At 41.2% G+C, this 20029-nt stretch overlaps 1 protein-coding gene across 1 annotated transcript in view; it reads left to right on the plus strand.

Annotated features, from left to right (window-relative positions):
• The window catches only part of LOC108697221 (calcium-binding protein 2-like), a 221956-nt gene that overhangs the window by 155301 nt on the left and 46626 nt on the right, over nucleotides 1-20029 (plus strand). The window lies entirely within an intron of this gene.

The raw sequence follows: 20029 nt of genomic DNA on the forward strand, positions 1-20029 counted from the left end.
TGCTTCCTTCTGGATCCACAGGTCTTTCCACGGCCAAAACCACACAGACAGGAAACCCTGGATTATTCACTGCAAAACTGTCCTTAGGTGCTGCAGAAGGGAGTCACACATCACTTCCTGTTCCTCTCAGGACTCCACCTCCTTAGATAATCTGTGATGCATTAATCGAACTTGTTCATACAACCCCAAACCTGTAATTACAGTTTACTAGCACACTTGTAGGGTTCAGATCACTCCCCTAAATTAGCCTTATTCAAGTTTTGAGAGGTGAATGAATATAAACTTTCATTACTATACGCAGCATTGTACTTATTCCATTTCCTTTGCTGCCACCTACTGACTGAAGTGACTAGTACAGGTAATTAAATACAAATATATTGTAGAACATGGCTTCATACCCTTACACATAATCTGCCCCATCCAGGCCGACAGTTGGCCCAAAGCTACTCACCGCTGCTCCGGTGGTTGGGGCGCAGTGTCCGCTCTCCTTTAAGCCGACTTTCGGCTCTCTGCTGCCTTCTACATTAGGGCGCGGATTGGGGCCTACTCAAGAGGCGGAAGCCTGGGGCTCGCATGAGAGCGCGACCCAGAGAGGTGGGCCGACCGGAACACAGGAGCAACAAGCGCCACACCCTGCACTGCAGACAGCCTTTGGGAACCTGATAGGGGGTAAGTGCCCTGCTGCGCACATAACCTCCATACCCCAGTAATCACTCTCTACTGGGGTGGGCCCAAGCATAAAGGGGCTGGGAAGGGACTTAAGGCCCACGCTGTTAGGCCCTAGGTTGTTCAACTGACTGTGAAGCCAGAAAGACTAGTAGGATAACAGAGGATGCAGTGGAAACATTGCTACCTGCCTGTTTTTGTTTGCACCCACTTAAGTGCCTGTTACCTGGAACACAGCCTCATTACAGGGGCTAAGAAGATTACTACCTGTATACTGTCTGATTTTCCTGCACTGTTTAAACAAGATAGTATACCATATGGACTCTGCTCTAGGGGCAATATGAGTACTGGAATGGAGTTAGTTCATGTCCTGTATCAGCCACATGTCCATGCTAACTAGCACTATGCAGTGAGATATCCAGTAATGCTCTGCTGTACGTGTGATCTCTATCCTCAGTGGCCAAGAAGTTTTGGTTAACTGCACACCAACACCACCCTTCCTGTACTTGTCACCTGGTGCACAACGATAGAGGCTTCGGTCACCTCAAAATTCCATAGAAAAGACTTTCACTGGCACACAGGATTTTTAGCTGCAGGGCAAGCCCTTGCAATTTTTTAATGCAGTGCAGGTGCAATGTTTCGGGGTCACTCCCATTTATCCTCAGTGCCCATGATACACCGGCAGTGATCATTGGATACAAGCTCGTTGGTTGGTTCTACAGTGCTTATTTGGTATAGTAACCATTCATATCCACTCGTCTCATTATGGGGAAGCTTACGCAAAAACCCAAATCTGATGCGGCGGCCCGATTGGAGCAGTATGCCTGCACTAGTGCTCATAAAGCTGCAGGCTCGGCATCTCCCACCCCACGAGCGTCTCCCCCACTCTCGGCCACAGCTGAAAGAGAACTGGTACCTGATACACCCACGGATCCCACCCCAGCGGACCTGATGTCTGCCATTATGCAATGTCATACTACTTTAACCTCAATGTTCACTTCTAAGATTGAGGAACTTAAAGTTGACTTTTCACTGATCAAGCAGGACATCCAGAACATTAGGAGCGAATGGGTGAACTTGAAGAGAGAGTGGGAGGAGTGGAGGACCGCACTGCGCCTCTGTCTCAAGAAGTAAATCACAATCTCATCAGCTTAAGGATATGGCAGACTGCATGGATGATATGGAAAATCGCCAACGCCGCTCTAATGTTCAGATCCTAGGTCTCCCTGAAAGAAGTGAAGGCTCCAACCCTGAGACTTTTGCTGAAAGCTGGCTAAAGGAAGTGTTGGGTCAGGATGTCTTTTTGCCACAATTTGTGGTAGAACGTGCACACCGGGTTCCGTTGCGGCCTCTTCCTCCAGGTGAGGATTCCTCCACCACGAGCATTCCTGATTAAGTTGCTCAATTACAGAGATAGAGATATCGCGCTCAAGGAGGCCAGGAAGATAGGGACTATCCAATATGCTGGAGCATAGTCAAGCGTTATTGCAAACAATACTTAGCAAAATAGCAACAGAAGGCAACTATCCAACATATTGGTTGGGAGACTTTAACGCTGTCCCTGACCCTATGATGGACAGGCTGCGACCGCTTAGGGGAGAATCGGGAGCCTTGGGGGACTGGCTACAAGCCACAAACCTTACTGATGTCTGGAGATGGTTTCATCCTTCTGAGAAACAATACTCGTGCTATACGACATCCACTTCTGCCCTGTCCCGAAATGACTTGTGTTGGCCTCTCCCTCAGCCCTGCGGAAGGTGGCCTCTGTCTCCTTCATTCATAGAATCTGTTCAGATCATGCCCCGCTATTATTGGAATTACAACTGGGAGGAGGTAATGGGTCTCAACAATGGAGACTGCCCCCAAAGTGGATTGCTCATGAATTGGTAAGAGATGCAGCTAGTGCACAGTATAAAGAATATTGGGAAATTAATCAGGAAATAGCCCAGGAACAGGTTGTTTGGGATGCGAGTAAGGCCTTTACTAGGGGGTTATATATATCACTAATAAAAGGGGCTAGAGTTAGGCAGGATGCAGAACTGGAACTCCTTAGGGGGAAGTTATTAGAAGCGGAAACAGCATATACAAGTAATCCAGCCGAACCATTGATTTAACCTGTTAACCTGGCTTATACACATAAATACTCCAAGTGGGAACTTCAGAGAGCTGCCTCTTGGTATGAAAAAGGGGACAAATGCGGCAAGCTTCTTGCTATCCTTACTAGAGACCCCAGACGACTAACCTCTATTCCTGGGCTAAAGCAGGTCAGGAAATCCGCACTCAGGAACAGATCCTCTCAGAATTTGTTAAATTCTATTCTAGTCTCTATAGCTCTAAAGTGCAGTGTTCTGTAGACTCATTGAACCAGTACCTAAGGAGTTCCAGTTCTGCATCCTGCCTAACTCTAGCCCCTTTTATTAGTGATATATATAACCCCCTAGTAAAGGCCTTACTCGCATCCCAAACAACCTGTTCCTGGGCTATTTCCTGATTAATTTCCCAATATTCTTTATACTGTGCACTAGCTGCATCTCTTACCAATTCATGAGCAATCCACTTTGGGGGCAGTCTCCATTGTTGAGACCCATTACCTCCTCCCAGTTGTAATTGCATTTCTTTTAGGGACCGATTCATACACACCAAGTTTCTCAATAGAGTGTAACTGACCCCACAAAGGCTGGCACAAATATATCAAGGGTACCCTGACTTGTGTTTCATATGTAACGCTGATAGTATGCATGTGTTTTGTGAGTGCCCTAAAATTCAACAGTATTGGACAGCAATTCTTGCATTTATCAATACCTCGTTGGGACTCCCAGCTATACGGACGCCTGCATTTTGCCTTTTGGGATATTTCGAGGATCTAACACTTTCATCCAGTGCCAGAGTGTGCCTCCAGCAACTTTTACATTATGCAAAGAAAGCAATTTTACATACATGGAAGGCCCTGGCACCTCCTACCTTGGCTTTCTGGATAAAAATTATTAACAACATTCTTCCCAGTCACACATTGACTTATATAATGCGTGGATGCCCAGACAAGTTCAAAAAAATCTGGGATAGGTGGCATGCAGCAACGCAAGCAGATACTACTGCCATTTGACTCAATGGAAGCGAACTGCTCTTAACCTGGTTCTTCATTACATGTTATGCCCTATAATATAATGGGAATGCCCACCCTTCTATCTCTTTCTTCTTTACTTTCTTACTTGCAAAAAAACAAAAAAAACATTGCAGACACTGAGCAAGGTCTGTGTGGGGATGGGGTAGCAGAGGGAACACTGTCACAGCTCTTTCACCTTATCTTGCAAGTAACCAGCCTCAAACAAACAAAAGCTTGCAGCAAAGATTACAATTTTCCCCCTCCCAACTCTGTAAACTTTAGTTCAAAGGAATGCAGAGTGAATTTACTGAAGAGCAGGAGGGTTGATAGCTGTCTTTGCAAGGAGGACTGATCGTGGATGCTGGAGAGCAGGCAGTAAGTCGGAAGTGAAAGCAGCTTCTCTGCAGACCATGTGACCACTCTCCCACTGACGTCAGAGATAGGCTCCATATGGCCGCATTTTCAGTGGCGCACGGGCTGCCGGGGGCCCTGGCCCGCTCGCACCCCCTGCTCCCCCGTAGTTCCGCCACTGATGCTGTGCCTGCTGTCAGTGCAGCACTCGAGGAATATATAATGAGCAACTATGGAAGCCCCCATGGCAAAATACAAATAATAATAATTTATGTATTGAATTGTGAATTAACATTTTATTTGCCAGACAGTGTTTTTTGAGGTGTACTCCTTAAAAAAAGGCAAAAAAAAAAAGTTGAGAATGATGACAGATTCCCTTTAAGAAGGATATTAATGAGCTGGAGTAAGTGCAGATATGTGAAACTAAACTGGTTAAAGGGATGGACAATTTAAATTATCACGGTAGACTGTCAAGGTTGGGTATATAGAAAAAAAAACACTTGCGAGAGGACATGATTACTCTTTATAAGTACATAAGAGGGCTTTTGACCAAAACTGGTGATTATTCTCCATGATATTGTGGAATGCCCTGCCGGATGATGTTGTGATGGCTAATTCTGTTAATGCCTTGTGGTTTGGATTTTTCTTGGACCAGCATAATATCAAGGGACATAAAGATACTAAAATCTACAACTGATACAGACATTCGTATATATATAGTTTAGGTGAGTGTATGGAGGGGTCAGTGTGAGTGTGTATATGTATGTTTGCTGGGTTTCATTTGGAGGGGTTGAACTTGATGGACTTTTTAAATACAACTTCTAACTATGTAACTGTAAAATAACAATGAAATATCATAAAAAATATAATAACAAAGCTTAAGAACCTGCCCTCCCACTATAACCACAAAAAAAAATTGGGAAAGAGGGGGACGTGGTTACCAGCCGAATGTGAGAGGATGTTTTTGTTATAGCTCCGTGATGTGGACCCATTTATGACACCTAAAAGCTATAAAATTCTCTATCACGGAGTCTACTTCTCGGGAACAGATCCCGCTGCCTCAAAGGGGCAACATAAAGCGCAAAGAATGGCTTCTGAAGCCGCAACAAAGCTTGGAAAGTTTGCCTGCGAAGGGAAACAAAATGGCGCTGACCACCCTGATGTGCAACAGGTTGGGGCTCAGACTGCCAGTAATTCTACTCCACCTCCAGAGCCAACCCTGTCGGAACTGCTACATGAGATTAAATCTTCAAGTGAAAAATGCACTGGTCTAATAACCTCAAAAGTAGACAAGGTAAAAGTGGAGCTCTCTATTATAAGGCATGATATGCAAAAGATGCATGAGAGGGCTGCTGCTGTAGAGCAATGGGTGAGTGATTTGGAGGATGCGAGCAGGCTGCTCCCTGCGCAGATGCTTGACAAACCTGGCAGAATAAAGCCGAAGATCTGGAGAATTGCTTACGACGAAACAACATCAGACTGTTGGGATTTCCGGAGATCTCGGAGGGTGAGTCTTCTGAATTTCTGAATTTATTCAGCAATGGCTTCTAAATATGTTTGGCAAGGAAGCATTCACTTCTAATTTCTCCATTGAAAGAGCTCATCGGGTCCCCATGCGCCAGCCGCCACCAGGTGCGCCTACTCGGCCTTTAATTGCCATAATGCTCAACGCCAGGGACAAGGCCTTATCTATGGCTCATAACAAAGGGCAGTTACCATTTGAAAATACGAATATTGCTATATACCCTGATTACTCGCAAGAGGTGCAAAAGCAGCGAGCAAAATTCCTGGATATTAAAAAGGTGCTAAGTGAAGTCAATATTTCATATGCCATGCTGCCTATCATGGTGGATGGCAAAGTAATTTTTTCACCTCTCCTCAAGAGGCCTCAACTTGGTTCAGATCACACAAGGCCTAAGGCAGTCAAGTTGTGTTAACGCAAGTCAAGTTGGAATACACTACGTAATTGTCTCTTTATTTACAACGTGATCTTTTTACCGCTGTCAGCAGCTCTCTACTGAAAATAAGGATATACGGAGTTCACTATTACTTTTGGATTACAAATCTGCCTGGCTATACTGTGGCGTGTGGTGCTTCTTCCCTTGTTGACTGGTGTTGATTGACTGGTTTCAGAGCCGGCCAGACTCGACAGGTGCCCAAGGCAACTTTGCCGGCGCCGGCTGAGCGTGTGCATGCGCAAACTGGTACTGCTGTGCACATGCGCGAGTTGACACTCACGCGCAGCGCCGTGTGCGCATGCGTGGAATCAGGGCCGGGCCAAGGGGTAGGCGGGGTAGGCAGGGTAGGCAACCTCCTAGGGCGCAATCACTGGGGGGCGCACTTCTCAGGGAAATCAATTTTTTTTTCATTTTTACCAATCAGTTTGTTTGTTATTAATTATATTATTTATTTATTAATGACATGCTGCTGTTTCAAAATCGCATGCCCCGACCCCCTCTGGGGTTTGTTTCAGGCAATTTAAATTGTGAAGGCGCTCCCCGCCCTGGAGCATAACTTGGAGCCTTCCATGACGACGCGCCGATGCACATGTGCAGTAGGCTGCGGCGCGTGACGCGTCCATACATTGGGCGTCAGTCACATCATTGCAATGGATCGAGCAGCAGCAGAGAGGACCTGTGTGCGATAGATGGAGAATCTCGCGCTGAAGACCTGTCCTGCTGGTGCTAGGCTCTTTTATCACTCCTCTGACCCTGACTGACGCTTGCTGGCACAGGTACAGATCATGGGGGGCTTGGGCCTGGGGAATTGGAAATATTTATGGCTGCTGGGCTGGCACAGGTACAGGTGGGCGTGGGCATGGGCAGCAGTAGCATAGCTGGGCTCATTGTTTGCTTCTGGGCTGGCACAGGTACAGATCATGGGGGGCATGACTTGGGCCTTGGTTAATATTGATGACTGCTGGGTTGGCAAAGGTACAGATCATGGGGGGCTTGGGCCTGGGGAAATATTGATGGCTGATGGGCTTGGGCAGCAGTATGACTGGGCTCATTGTTGGCTGCTGGCACAGGTACAGATCATGGGGGGCTTGGGCGGGCCTGCCACCTTGGGGGAAATATTGATGGCTTCATTTGCACTTTGTTTGTTTACCAGGATAAAACCTTTGTATTTTTTGGTGTACCTTATTTTTGTTTATAAACATTACATATTTATTTAAATGAAAAGTTTTATTCAATAATGCGGTTTCTTTTATTAAAAAACATAATGGTAAGGTGGGAAATGCTAATGCAGGTCGGCAGGGGGGGGGGGCGCTGATCGGAACCCTTGCCTAGGGTGCCAAACTACCTTGGCCCGGCCCTGCGTGGAATCGCCCGTGCACCCATGGAAACACAAATCGCTGTGCACATTTACATGGGGAGAGATGCAACTGGAGAATGGGATAGGCAACAGAGCAGGTACGTGCCTGGCGCCCCCCAGCTTTGCGTCCTAGGCACGTGCCTACTCTGCCTACCCCATGGCCCGGCCCTGACTGGTTTACTAACTTAGCCATACCTCGCTACTGAATCTTTGGCAATGAACGGTGTTGCGGCACTGTTGGCTCGCTATGGATACCATAGACGTGGTGCTGGTTTTCAGTGCCTCATTGTTCAATCTTCAACAGGTTAGCTCTACTAAAGGTTACAAGTACTCTTGACTCTGAACTTGTTGTTAAGCAAAATGTTTATTTCCCTGCTTGTTGCATATTTTTCTCACCACTGTCTCATGGATCCTCATCTCGGAGTAACTCTGGACTTGCATTTTTCTCTCTCTACAAAGGTCCATTTGGTCAGGCTGGAAGTCTATTTACCCACACCCCACCTTGCTCATGCAAGAGCACAATTTGGTTTCTTGGTTTAATGTTTGGGCAAATTCTGCTTCCATGTGTCTACATTGAACAAGACCAAGGCATGGGAGTCACTCCTATTGGGCCCAATGGGGCGTATTTAACCAGAAAGATGATTCTCCTTCCCAATATATGTGCTGCTTCGAGCCTCTCTGATAGTTGCAAGAGGATTATTTTCTAAGCTCGATTCCCTCTTTAGACAATTGATCTGGGCAGCAACCAGACCTAGAATTGGCCTAGCAATATTAACCAGAGACCAGGAGTAGCCCAAATGTATATTTGTATTATTTAGCAGCACAAATGTGTCACCTTGCCTCCTGGGTGAAAGAGAAGCATCATCAAACATTGTTCAAACTGCACCAGTAATTAATTGGCACCCCTCATTCTCCCCTGCAATGGCTATTCATTAAAAAACCTAGTAAAATCACAACATTATTATACTCCATGTCCATCAAATTTGGCTTAAAGCTGCAAAGATTTTTCAATTTACTGGTCACCTTTCCCAGACCCCACTATGGTATAACAAATGGTTCCCAGGTGTTGAAAGATTGGGAAAAAATCTAACGTGGGAAAACTGTGGCATTTGGGGATGTTTGGAGGCAAGGCGAAATGGCTAGTTTTGTAGGTCTTAGGCAAGACTTTTCCCTTCCTAATAATCAATGGCTGCAGTATTTACAAGTACAAAAGTCTCTGTCTGCGCAACACAACAAGCAGCCTATCCTGTTATCCCACAATTAATTTTTGAACGAATCATGCAAGGCTCTTCCAAAGGCCTAATTACAAATTTATAGGCAGCCCTTCATGAAAAGCTATTTAATAAACCACTGGAGAAACTAAGAGGAAAAATGGAAGATGTTCTTGGGCCCATAAATGATGAGGAATGGGACGTACTTCTGGAATCCCTCATCTCGGGATTCTCTTAGTTACAGGGATAGGATGTTACAAGTATTTTTTGTGCACATGGCATACTATACACCGACTAGATTGCACCAGATTTTCCCGGGGTTCTTTTCTGAGTGCCCCAGATGTCATTCTGAAAATGCTACCCTACTTCATATGGTCTGGGATTGCTACGCTTTAACTCGGTACTGGACTAATCTTCTTGATAAACTTGATTCAGTACTTGATGGAACGATCCCACGTACTGTACACCTCGAGCATGCCTGTTTTATGTTGACCTAAAGGAGCACTTTACACAGTACCAATGTATTCTAATTAGTGAATGTTTAGGGAAAAAACTGATTACTAGAAAGTGGAAAGACTCGCTGCTGCCCACGTATGCTCAATGGCTTTCTAAGATTAAACACCTAAATACATTGGAAAATTCAATATATAAATCCAGGGGTTCTAACAAGAAATTTAAAAAAAATTAGGATCAATGATCAGATTTGATGGATTGAGTATTTAGACTAATTGCTTTTTTACTATAGGGAAAGGTATGTATCTTACAAAAGACAACAAGATCAAAGGCTGTTATATAACTGTTTATTGTAAATTGAAATAATGTATGTATACTCCACTTTCATTCCTGCTCAATCTTTTTTTGATTTGTGATCTTGACATTATCTTGCTGATTGTATTAGCAAATGTAGCTTGTATGTGCTGGCTTTTCAATAAACTTGCCTGAATTAAAAAAAAAATTGGTAAAGGGAGGGCACTGGTTTTAGTATTTAGGGGGAGGAGGTCTAAAGTTATTTTGTTTTGGTACACTACCTTCAGAAAAAAAGAGGGTATTAAACCCATGGTGTAGAAATATTATTTATTATGGTGTGAGTCCCAAGTCAGGGTGCATATGGATCTATTTCTGGAATCTATTTCTTGAATTTTAACTTACCCCCGTTATAGGTTTCCTGGACAACTGACCTGGCCTGTAGCAAAACAAATGCACCACCTACATATAAAGCTCTCTGATGGAATCGCTAAGGATATCTGAGTGCCCAAAGGGTGCAAATGTACCCAAGTTAACACCTTCAATGCAAGAGCACTCATAATACAAGTTGATCAACGGACTAGTATGATTGCTTTTTTTGATTCAGGAAGGAATTTTCCCCCCTCTGACGCAAATTGGAGAGGCTTCAAATGGGTTCTTTTTTTACTTCCTCTGAATCAACTAGCAGTTAGGCAGGTTAAAACACAGTTAAAACGTTCAACTTGATAGACATGTGTCTTTTTTCAACTATCTATGTAACTATGTCACTCCTGCTCTTGCATTTCTCCATCATTGGTTTGCCTAGCTTATTCCAATTTTGTGTATAAATGGTCAGTGTTGGACTGAGGTACCTTGGGTCCACTAAACACATAAAAGCAGGGCTGCTTTAACAAAATATAAGGCCCAATGAGAAAGTGAAGCTTGGAGCCCCCCAAAACTGTACTGATCTTTGGCATGGTTGCAACCTTTTTAGGCCCTTTGCCACAACCTTTAATCATAATCACCCATACATATAAGTAAAATCACTGCATAAGTGGGCAAAAAGCATATTAATCTCCAGGATAGTCAGTAAAAATAGCCAATGAACATATTAACCCCAGACATGCCAGTAATAAATGGCCAATGATCATATAACCTCAGAAATGTTAGTAAGAAAACAATTCAGCCAAAATCCAGTGCAGTGCTTCCACATGCAGACAAAGGACGGAGCGAATGTGAGCAGAGGGGCCATTTTTCTGCCTGTATATAAGCAGAAATAGCCCCGTGTGGCACGAGCCTTTGACCTTCCTCTGGATTAACTATAACTAAGAATTGATTGAACAAAGGGTTGGTTTTAATCATAACCATATGCCTTTCTTTCATCCCAAAGTACAGTTGTAACTACATTTTTGTGGTGGGTTTTTTTCCATTTCACTTTTACAGCCATTGTAAGCATAATGGCAAAATTGGACACTGTATAAAAGTAATCAGCATGTTTAAGTGCAATAAATATTATATGTAGCCAAGCTTGCCCTCACCTAATTTGGCAGAGCTGACTAGTTAAATTTATGGTGACCATATGATGTACTGAAAGCTTACTTTTACAAGTATGTAAAACTGAAAGTGCATTGACTTAAGTCAAGGACATTCTGAATATTGCGTTTTTGAAAAAAAATATAGCTACTGCTTCAGTAACAGTTGTGTTTGTTTGCCTGATGCTATAGTTCCACAAATGGTAGTAAGTGTACCGATTACTGAGGGGTGTACTTGTAAAGACCCAACATAAATTAATTTTAAAAACTAGGCAAAAATTTGAAGGGTTGTATGTGTAGTAATTGGTGTAAGGGTGTTGTGAACAGATTGAAAGGCGATGGGCCCCAGAATATAACTGAAAAAACAATACTATCAACACAGCTCATGGAAACAGTTTTATAAATGTTTTGCATGACAATGTAAAACCCCAGATTGTTGGGGACCCAACCAGAAAGGTGTGACCTAGTGATCTCTAACAACCTAAATGCTTTACAAATGTGTAACTAATAGAACTTCTGGGTAAAAGTGACCATAATATTATCTAATTTAATGTAAATTTAGGAAAACAAAGTTTAGCACCCTAAAAATGTAACATTAGGAGATTGATCTCATGTGTCTCATGGCTCAGCTGAAACAATGTGTCAACACAGGATATGGTACTTAAAGGGGAACTCCACAAAAACATAACTTAAGCTTTTTGAAAAGTAAACATAATTTCAAGCAACTTTGCAATATACATCAATGAAAAAATATGCAGACTTTTCATGATTTTTAATGGTTTCTGACAGTTCCCTAAGCCTAGACCTCTGCTCTTCTGCTGATCTTTCTGACTACTTTTCTGAGCTGGCTGACTATTGTTTCTTTGTATCAACAGCCAGTTATCCTTAGACTGCATCCTCCAAACCCCACAATTTTCAATAAGAAACGGGACATCATAATTCAATGCATTATGGATTATGTAGTTCCTGCATGCTGTCTGTAAGCAGTGGAGAAGTTGTTACAATTTGTAACATCAGTGTTTAAGTCCCTCCTTCCCTGCCAGGATTTCAAATAATGCAGAAAGAGATGAACGGTTAACCAGCTGGATTGCAGCATAAAAAAATGACATTTATTCATACTTTTTGAAGAAACAGGTAACTGTGATGCGTATTTTAGGGGTTTCTGTGTTATGTGGGCCTCTTTATCAAATTTTGGTTTGGAAGTCGGGCGTTCCCCTTTAAATGTTTAAATAAAATTAATGTAAAACAAGGGCTCTTGGCCTGATAGAATACACCCAACGACACTTTTTTTTATCTCTCTTCGATCAGGTATGGTGCATATGGATTGGCAAATAAACTATTTAATTAAAATATTTTAAAAGGGACTATGATCTCAGGCTGGCAAGACAGGTCTGAAGTCAGAAATCCATTGTGGGCAAGTTATTTAAAGGTTTGTAAAGGGATCACATTCAAGATTATGCTCTGAAGCATTATAGATATGTCAGACTAATTTTTTTTTTCTGATGAAGTAATTAGGGTCTTGGACAGTGGAGTTGCAGTAAATATATTTAGAAATATAAATAGATTTTGTCAGTGCTTATGATGACCGTATCACAGATGTTTTTTTAAGCTAAGGTCTGTTAGTGATACATATAGATAGAAACACATAGATAGAAAATTGGCTTATGGGTCATATACAGAGGTATGATTTTCAGAAGAATGGAGAAATTTCTAGCTGGTATTTATTTGGGATATAAAATATGCAAGCCATTTATACCCTAAATAGGATTAAGTGGGACACATACTTGGTAGAAGGCCCCATCTAGAATATGCTGTACAGTTTTAGTCTCCATCTCTCAAACAGGACATTATTGTATTAGAGAAGGGCAACTAAGCTGGTAAAGGGTATGGAAAATCTTAGATATGAAGAAAGACTGGCCAAATTGGGGATGTTCAAGCTGGAGAAGAGCGTAGGGGTGATATGATAACTATGTATAAATAAATAAGGGGATCATATAATAATCTCTCTAATGCTTTATTTACCAGTAGGTCTTTCCAGCTGATACAAGGTCACCCATTCAGCTTGGAAGAAAAGAGTTTCCGCCTACATATTCAGAAGGGTTTTTTTACAGTGAGAGCTGTAAAGATGTGGAATTCTCTCCCTGAATCAGTGGTACAGGCTGATACATTAGATAACTTTAAGAAGGGGTTGGATGGCTTTTTAGCAAGTGAGAGAATACAGTGTTATGGAAAATAGCTCATAGTATAAGTTCATCTAGGGACTAGTCTGATTGCCATTTTGGAGTCAGAAAAGGATTTTTTTCCTTGGAGAGGCTTCAGATGGGGGTTTTCGCCTTTCACTGGATCAACTGGCAGTTAGGCAGGTTAAAAAAAAAAGTTAAAAGGTTAAAACTTGATGGACGTGTGTCTTTTTTCAACCTAACTTACTATGTTACTATGTTATGTTATGTAGAAAGATTGCTTAATTATGTTTCCAATTGCTATAATCCCCAGAGGAATATTAATAAAAACTTTAGCAGTATAAAGGCATCTGTGCAATATATAAACTGGGAAAGGCTTTTGAAAAGGTTAAACACATGAGGAAAATGGAATGTCTTTAAAATGCTGCTTAATAAATATATATGTCGAAATATTCCCCTTGTAAGAAAGGAAAGACAACAGAAAAGCAAAACCTTTTTTGGTTTAATAAGTGTTGGTGTTGAATGCCTGAAAAATAAAAAATAAATTAATTAGTCAAAAAATCTGAAATTCTAAAAGCAGGTCAATAACGCAAGCAATAAAAAGTTAAAATATAAATTAAAAGGGTATTGCAGCAAAGTAAAAAATTATTCTTACATTTTTTTAAATAATATATTTATTGAATACTCCATTAATATATATAGTAACAAGAGTAAGTTAGGTTGAAAAAAGACAAACGTCAATCAAGTTCAACCTTGATTATGTATATAACCTGCTAGTTGATCCAGAGGAAGGCAAAAAACCCCATTTGAAGCCTCTCCAATTTGCTTCAGAAGGGGAAAACATTATTTTCTGACTCCAAGCTGTCAATTGGACTAGTCCCTGTATCAACTTATACTATGAGCTATCTTCCATAACCCTGTATTCTCTCCCTTGCCAAAAAGCCATCCAACCCCTTCTTAAAGCTATCTAGTGTATCAACCAGCAAGACTGATTCAGGGAGAGAATTCCACATACTTTCTGCTCTCCATGTAAAAAAACCCTGGTAAATAAAGCACCAGAGAGATTATTATGTGATCCCCTTATATGTTTATACATAGTGATCATATCGCCACTCAAGCACCACTTCTCCAGCATGATCAACCCCAGCTTGGCCAGTCCAGTCCTTATAGCTGAGATTTTCCATACATTTTCCATACATTTTACTAGCTTAGTTGGCAAATATTGTCCCGTTTGAGGGTTGGAGACCAAAACTGTATGGCATGTTCTAGATGGGGCCTTACCAGCTCTCTCTACAGTGGAACAATGAACAAGTTAAATAAAAGTGGACCCAATGCAGAGCCCTGAGGGATCCCACTTAAGAATCTTACTCCAATTTGAGAATGTACCATTAACAGCCAGCGTCTGTACCCGATCTTGTAGCCAGTTTATATGTGCAAATGACTTCATTAAGCCCAACTGACTTTAGTTAGGAAAGCAATAGTTTGTGGGCACTGTATCAAATGCTTTGACAAAATCCAATCATAAAAATCAAATTTGTCTGATATGACCTATCCTTCATAAAACCATGCTGAGTACTGCCATTCACCAGGACAACATTTTGAATGTGATCCCTTAAGAAGTTTTAATAATTTGTCAAATTCTGGCCTATAGTTTTTGAACTGAGATCGTAATCCTTTTTTAAATAAAGGAATTACATCAGCTTTCCTTCAATCCATAGGTACCAGACCAGACGAAAGTGAATCTAAGAACATTAGAAAAAAAGGCCGGTCTAAAACTGAACTATGCTCCCTTAGTATCTGAGGGTGTATTCCATCTGGGCCTGGTGCCTCATTCACATTAATTTTCTAGTAAAGCTTTATGAACCATATCCTGAGTCAGCCACTGACTAGTTTGAGGTGAGCCAACATTACAGCTATGAGGTGGGTCTTGGAACTCTTCTATTGTATACACTGAATAAAAGAACTGATTTAGCACATTTGCCTTTTCAGTATCTGTTCTACCATTATTAAAAGGAGCCACACTCTCAACCCACATCTTTTTACTATTAATACTATTAATATACTTAAAAAATTGTTTGGGGGAAGCTAGGGTAGACGGGGCAGTGGGGTTAGTAAGGGGTCACGGGGGAGGAGTGAGGGGGCATATAGTTTACCAGTTAAGGAGGTCCCTCTGTTACTTGGAAAACAGAATACTGCTAACTTATGTAAATTTCAAAAGTAACCTCCACTGTATGCTGGCAAATGCACTGAGTTTGTCAGGTAAAATGGATGACCTAGAATTAATTGCATGCTCTAAAAATTATGATATAATTGGTATCACGGAGACCTGGTTACATAGTTACATAGTTACATAGTTAAATTAGGTTGAAAAAAGACAAAGTCCATCAAGTTCAACCCCTCCAAATGAAAACCCAGCATCCATACATACACCCATACCTACTTTTAATTAAATTCTATATACCCATACCTATACTAACTATAGAGCTTAGTATCAGAATAGCCTTTGATATTACGTCTGTCCAAAAAATCATCCAAGCCATTCTTAAAGGCATTAACTGAATCAGCCATCACAACATCACCTGGTGGGATGAAACATGTGACTGGACTGTGAATTTAAATGGTTACATCCTTTTTAGGAGGGACGAGGGATAAAAAAGGGTGGAGGAGTGTGTTTGTATGTAAAGCCTGAATTAAAGCCTTGCACTAAAGAAATAACCATAGCTGGCACTGGTGAGGGTGTAGAATCCCTCTGGGTAGAGATTTTGACTGGGCAAAAGGTTACAAAGATAATTATCATTGGTGTACGCTATAAACCACCTCGTATAAGTGACGAGTATGAAGCCCAGCTACTCTTTCAGATACAAGCAGCTTCATAGCTGGGTCAAGTTGTTGCTATGGGTGACATCAATTATCCAGACATTGACTGGGGTAATGGGGGTTGACAAGACAGAAAAATCTAGTAGGTTTGTAAATATGTTGAATGAAAACTTTTTATTCCAGCTCGTTCAAGAACCTACTAGGAATAACTCACTTTTGGACCTTGTAATAACCAATAATACTGAACTCATCTCTAACATTTGTGTGGGTGAGCAAGTAGGGAATAGTGATCATAACATGGACTCCTTTGAGATTCTGTTGCAGAAGCAATTCTAAGTCTTTAAAATGCTGCTTAATAAATATACGTCAGTATATTCTCCTTGTAAGCAAGGAACAACGTTGCAAAGCAAAACCTTTTTGGTTCAATAGAAGTGAGGTGGGTAAGAAAAGGCGTGCTTTTAAGGATTTCAAGTTATCTGGGACAGCCGAATCATTTATAAGGTACAAGGATGCCAATAAATCATGCAAAGAAGCTATAAGGCAAGCTAAAATTGATATGGAAAAGGATATTGCAGCAAGCAGTAAAAAGAATCCAAAATTATTTTTTAAATATGTTAATAGTAAAAAAAATGAAACAGGAAGGTGTGGGACCTTTAGTTTCAGAGGGGGGTCAGCTGGTTGAACAAAATAAAAGCGCAGATTCCGAATTCATATTTTTCATCTGTCTACACAAATGAGGAACCAGTTATTGAAGGTTTCCTTCTTAATAGTATCAATTCTAGTAATACACTTAATGATGCATGGTTCACACATGAGGAAATTCAAAAGAGACTAGAACATGTTAAGATAAACAAAGGTCCGGGGCCAGATGGTATTCATCCCAGGGTACTTAGCGAGCTTAGCTCTATGATTGCCAAAATCTCTTTACTTAATTTTTCAGGATTCATTGAGGTCTGGCATAGTGCCGAGAGACTGGCGAATTGCTAATGCGGTGCCTGTATTCAAAAAAGGATCCCGTTCTCAGCCTCAAAATTATAGGCCAGTTAGTCTGACGTCAGTAGTAGGAAAGCTTTTTGAAGGGTTATTAAAGGATAAGATATTGGACTTTATAGCAAATGATAATACTATAAGTGCATGGTTTTATGTGTAATAGATCTTGCCAGACTAACTTAATTTCTTTTTATGAGAAGGTAAGCAGGTACCTCGATTCTGGGATGGCAGTGGATGTGATTTACTTAGACATTGCTAAAGCATTTGATACAGTGCCACACAAAAGGTTACTGGTTACATTAAGGAATGTTGGCCTGGAACATAGTATTTGCACCTGGATAGAGAACTGGCTAAAAGATAGACTACAAACAGTGGTGGTAAATGGAACATTTTCTAATTGGACCAGTGTTGTTAGTGGAGTACCACAGGGCTCTGTACTAGGTCCCTTGCTTTTCAACTTGTTTATTAATGACCTGGAGGTGGGCATTGAAAGTACTGTTTCTATTTTTGCAGATGATACTAAATAAGTTGGAAAACTGGGCAGCAAACTGGAAAATGAGGTTCAATGTTGATAAATGCAAGGTTATGCACTTTGGCAAAAATAATATACTGTATATGCAAGTTATACACTAAATGGCAGTGTGTTGGGAGTTTCCTTAAATTAAAAGGATCTAGGGTTTTTTGTAGATAACAAGTTGTCTAATTCTGGGCAGTGTCATTCTGTGGCTACTAAACTATGTCTTGCATAAAAAAGGGCATTAACTCAAGGGATGAAAACTTAATTATGTCTCTTTATAGGTCCCTGGTAAAGCCTAATCTGGAGTATGCAGTGTAGTTTTGGACTCCAGTCCTTAAGAGGGATATAAATGAGCTGGAGAGAGTGCAGAGACGTGCAACTAAACTGGTTAGAGGTGTGGAAGACTTAAATTATGAGGGTAGACTGTCAAGGTTTCGGTTGTTTTCTCTGGAAAAGAGGCGCTTGTGAGGGGTCATGATTACACTTTGCAAGTACATTAGAGGACATTATAGCATATAGCAGGGGACCTTTTTACCCATAAAGAGGATCACTGTACCAGAGGCCACCGCTTCAGACTAGAAGAAAATAACTTTTATTTGAAGCAACGTAAGGGGTTCTTCACAGTCAGGACAGTGAGGTTGTGGAATGCACTTCCAGGTGATGTTGTGATGGCTGATTCAGTTAATGCCTTTAAGAATGGCTTGGATGATTTTTTGGACAGACAGAATATCAAAGGCTATTGTGATATTAAACTCTATAGTTAGTATAGGTATGGGTATATATAATTTGTGTGAAAGTAGGGAGGGGTGTGTGTATGGATGCTGGGTTTTTATTTGGAGGGGTTGGACTTGATTGTATTTTTTCAACCTGATTTAACTATGAAACTATATAACTATGTAACTAACTATGTAATTATGATTTAGCCTCTGCCGCAATGCGCTTCTCACTTTCTATCTTTTACCTCCGGATTGCGGTTTTACAATATTTATTATAGTGTTTATATTCATTAGATGCAGCTTTAAAATAAAATGAAAACAAAATAAGATTTGAAAAGGTATACAGTGCCTTTTCCCCTGTGTGACAACAGTCTGTATGCCTGTCATGCGGGAGCAACTGCCTTATCCAAAGGAAAGGTACTTTGGGGCAGGTATCCCTACATGGGGATAGTTAAAGAGCTCTTGGGGGAAGGGACTGAATGGGAGTGTAGGACTGTGTCCTGGTAAAAACTGTGCCAGGGTTGGATTAACCAGAATGGTCCCCAGGGCAGGGGTGATATTGTTATTATTGCATTTTTGCCTTTCTTTTTTACCTATTAAGTTATTTGTTGTTGCACATGTTTGGTTTATTTGTCCAAGTGGAATTTCACTGAGGTGTAATTCCATATGGCTTTTTGAATTCAGACTTCACACTGTTACTCTGGGTCTAAAGTAAAATTTGATTTACTCCTTGTGAATGATCCCAATGTATTTCTATCCAGTTGGATATATTTTGTATATATTGACCTGCCTCTCGGACTAGTGGATTATTCAATAGCAGCTCTGTATCATACGGAGTGGTACGTTGTAGGTATACATTATGAGGTGTTCGGTGAGTTTGGAAGGTGAGGATATGTAGTTTGTCCAGGTACTAAAAAAAAAATTATCCGTATATTGTTCTTTGTTAGTTTTAATTTCTTACCAGTCCGTGTGGAAGATGTGATGTAGCTTTTATTTAACTAGTTCTCTGTAGGGAGGTAGCAGTGAGCCAATGATGTGAAAGCCCCTTTCTGGTCTATTTAAAAGAGCATGTTGAGGAAGTACGCTAACTATTGCCCAGGTGATTGTGGGATGGAATGATTTCCCTGTTATGTTTTCCCAGTATGTGCTGACCTCCTTCCAAACATTGTGTATATTGGGACACAGCCAAAGACAGTGGGTCAAGTCAGCTTGCGGACTATGTAATTTTAAACCGTTGTCTCAGGAGAGAGTGCTTATATGGTGTCTTCTAACTGGGGTTAAATAGAAGTTATGTATAATTTGTAAGGCCACACAACTGAGGAACCAGCTAATTGTAGGTCCATTATCAGATTGTATCTATCTTGGGGTTAGTACTGTACATAAGGAAATATTAAATCAAAATGAAATGATCACTCAGAAGTACTGTACCCCTGTCGTGTGCAATTTTTTTCTAACAGGAAAGCTGGTCTGGGGTACCAGGTAAGTGATTATAATTTGTGGGGGTGCCTAACATTTGCCACCCCCCTGGTGATTTTACCTTTCCTTCCATAAGCAATTATTAACCAGAACTTTGTTTTATTGTCTCAAAAGCAGATTGTCACGACCAGTGGCCCAAACCCCACATAGGAATGACCCTGTGTTAATATTTAAAGTGTAATTAAGAGGGAGTAGACTGGCAAGGATGCTTGCAGACAGTGAGTTTATTAGCCACAAAAGTAAAAGAACAACTTACTGGCTCAGGAGTTCAAAGTAAAACAATATTCCATAAACAGGCACAGATTAGCCAAAAAGGAATACAAGAATCGGGAACATCGGCATGGGAGAGAGTCCTGAAACAGGATCAGACTGGAGCTAGGAACCAGGAACAAAGACCAGGTGTCCAGCAGGTATCAGAACTATGAACTGGCA

This window comes from Xenopus laevis, chromosome 7S (assembly GCF_017654675.1).
Source record: "Xenopus laevis strain J_2021 chromosome 7S, Xenopus_laevis_v10.1, whole genome shotgun sequence".
Lineage (NCBI taxonomy): Eukaryota > Metazoa > Chordata > Amphibia > Anura > Pipidae > Xenopus > Xenopus laevis.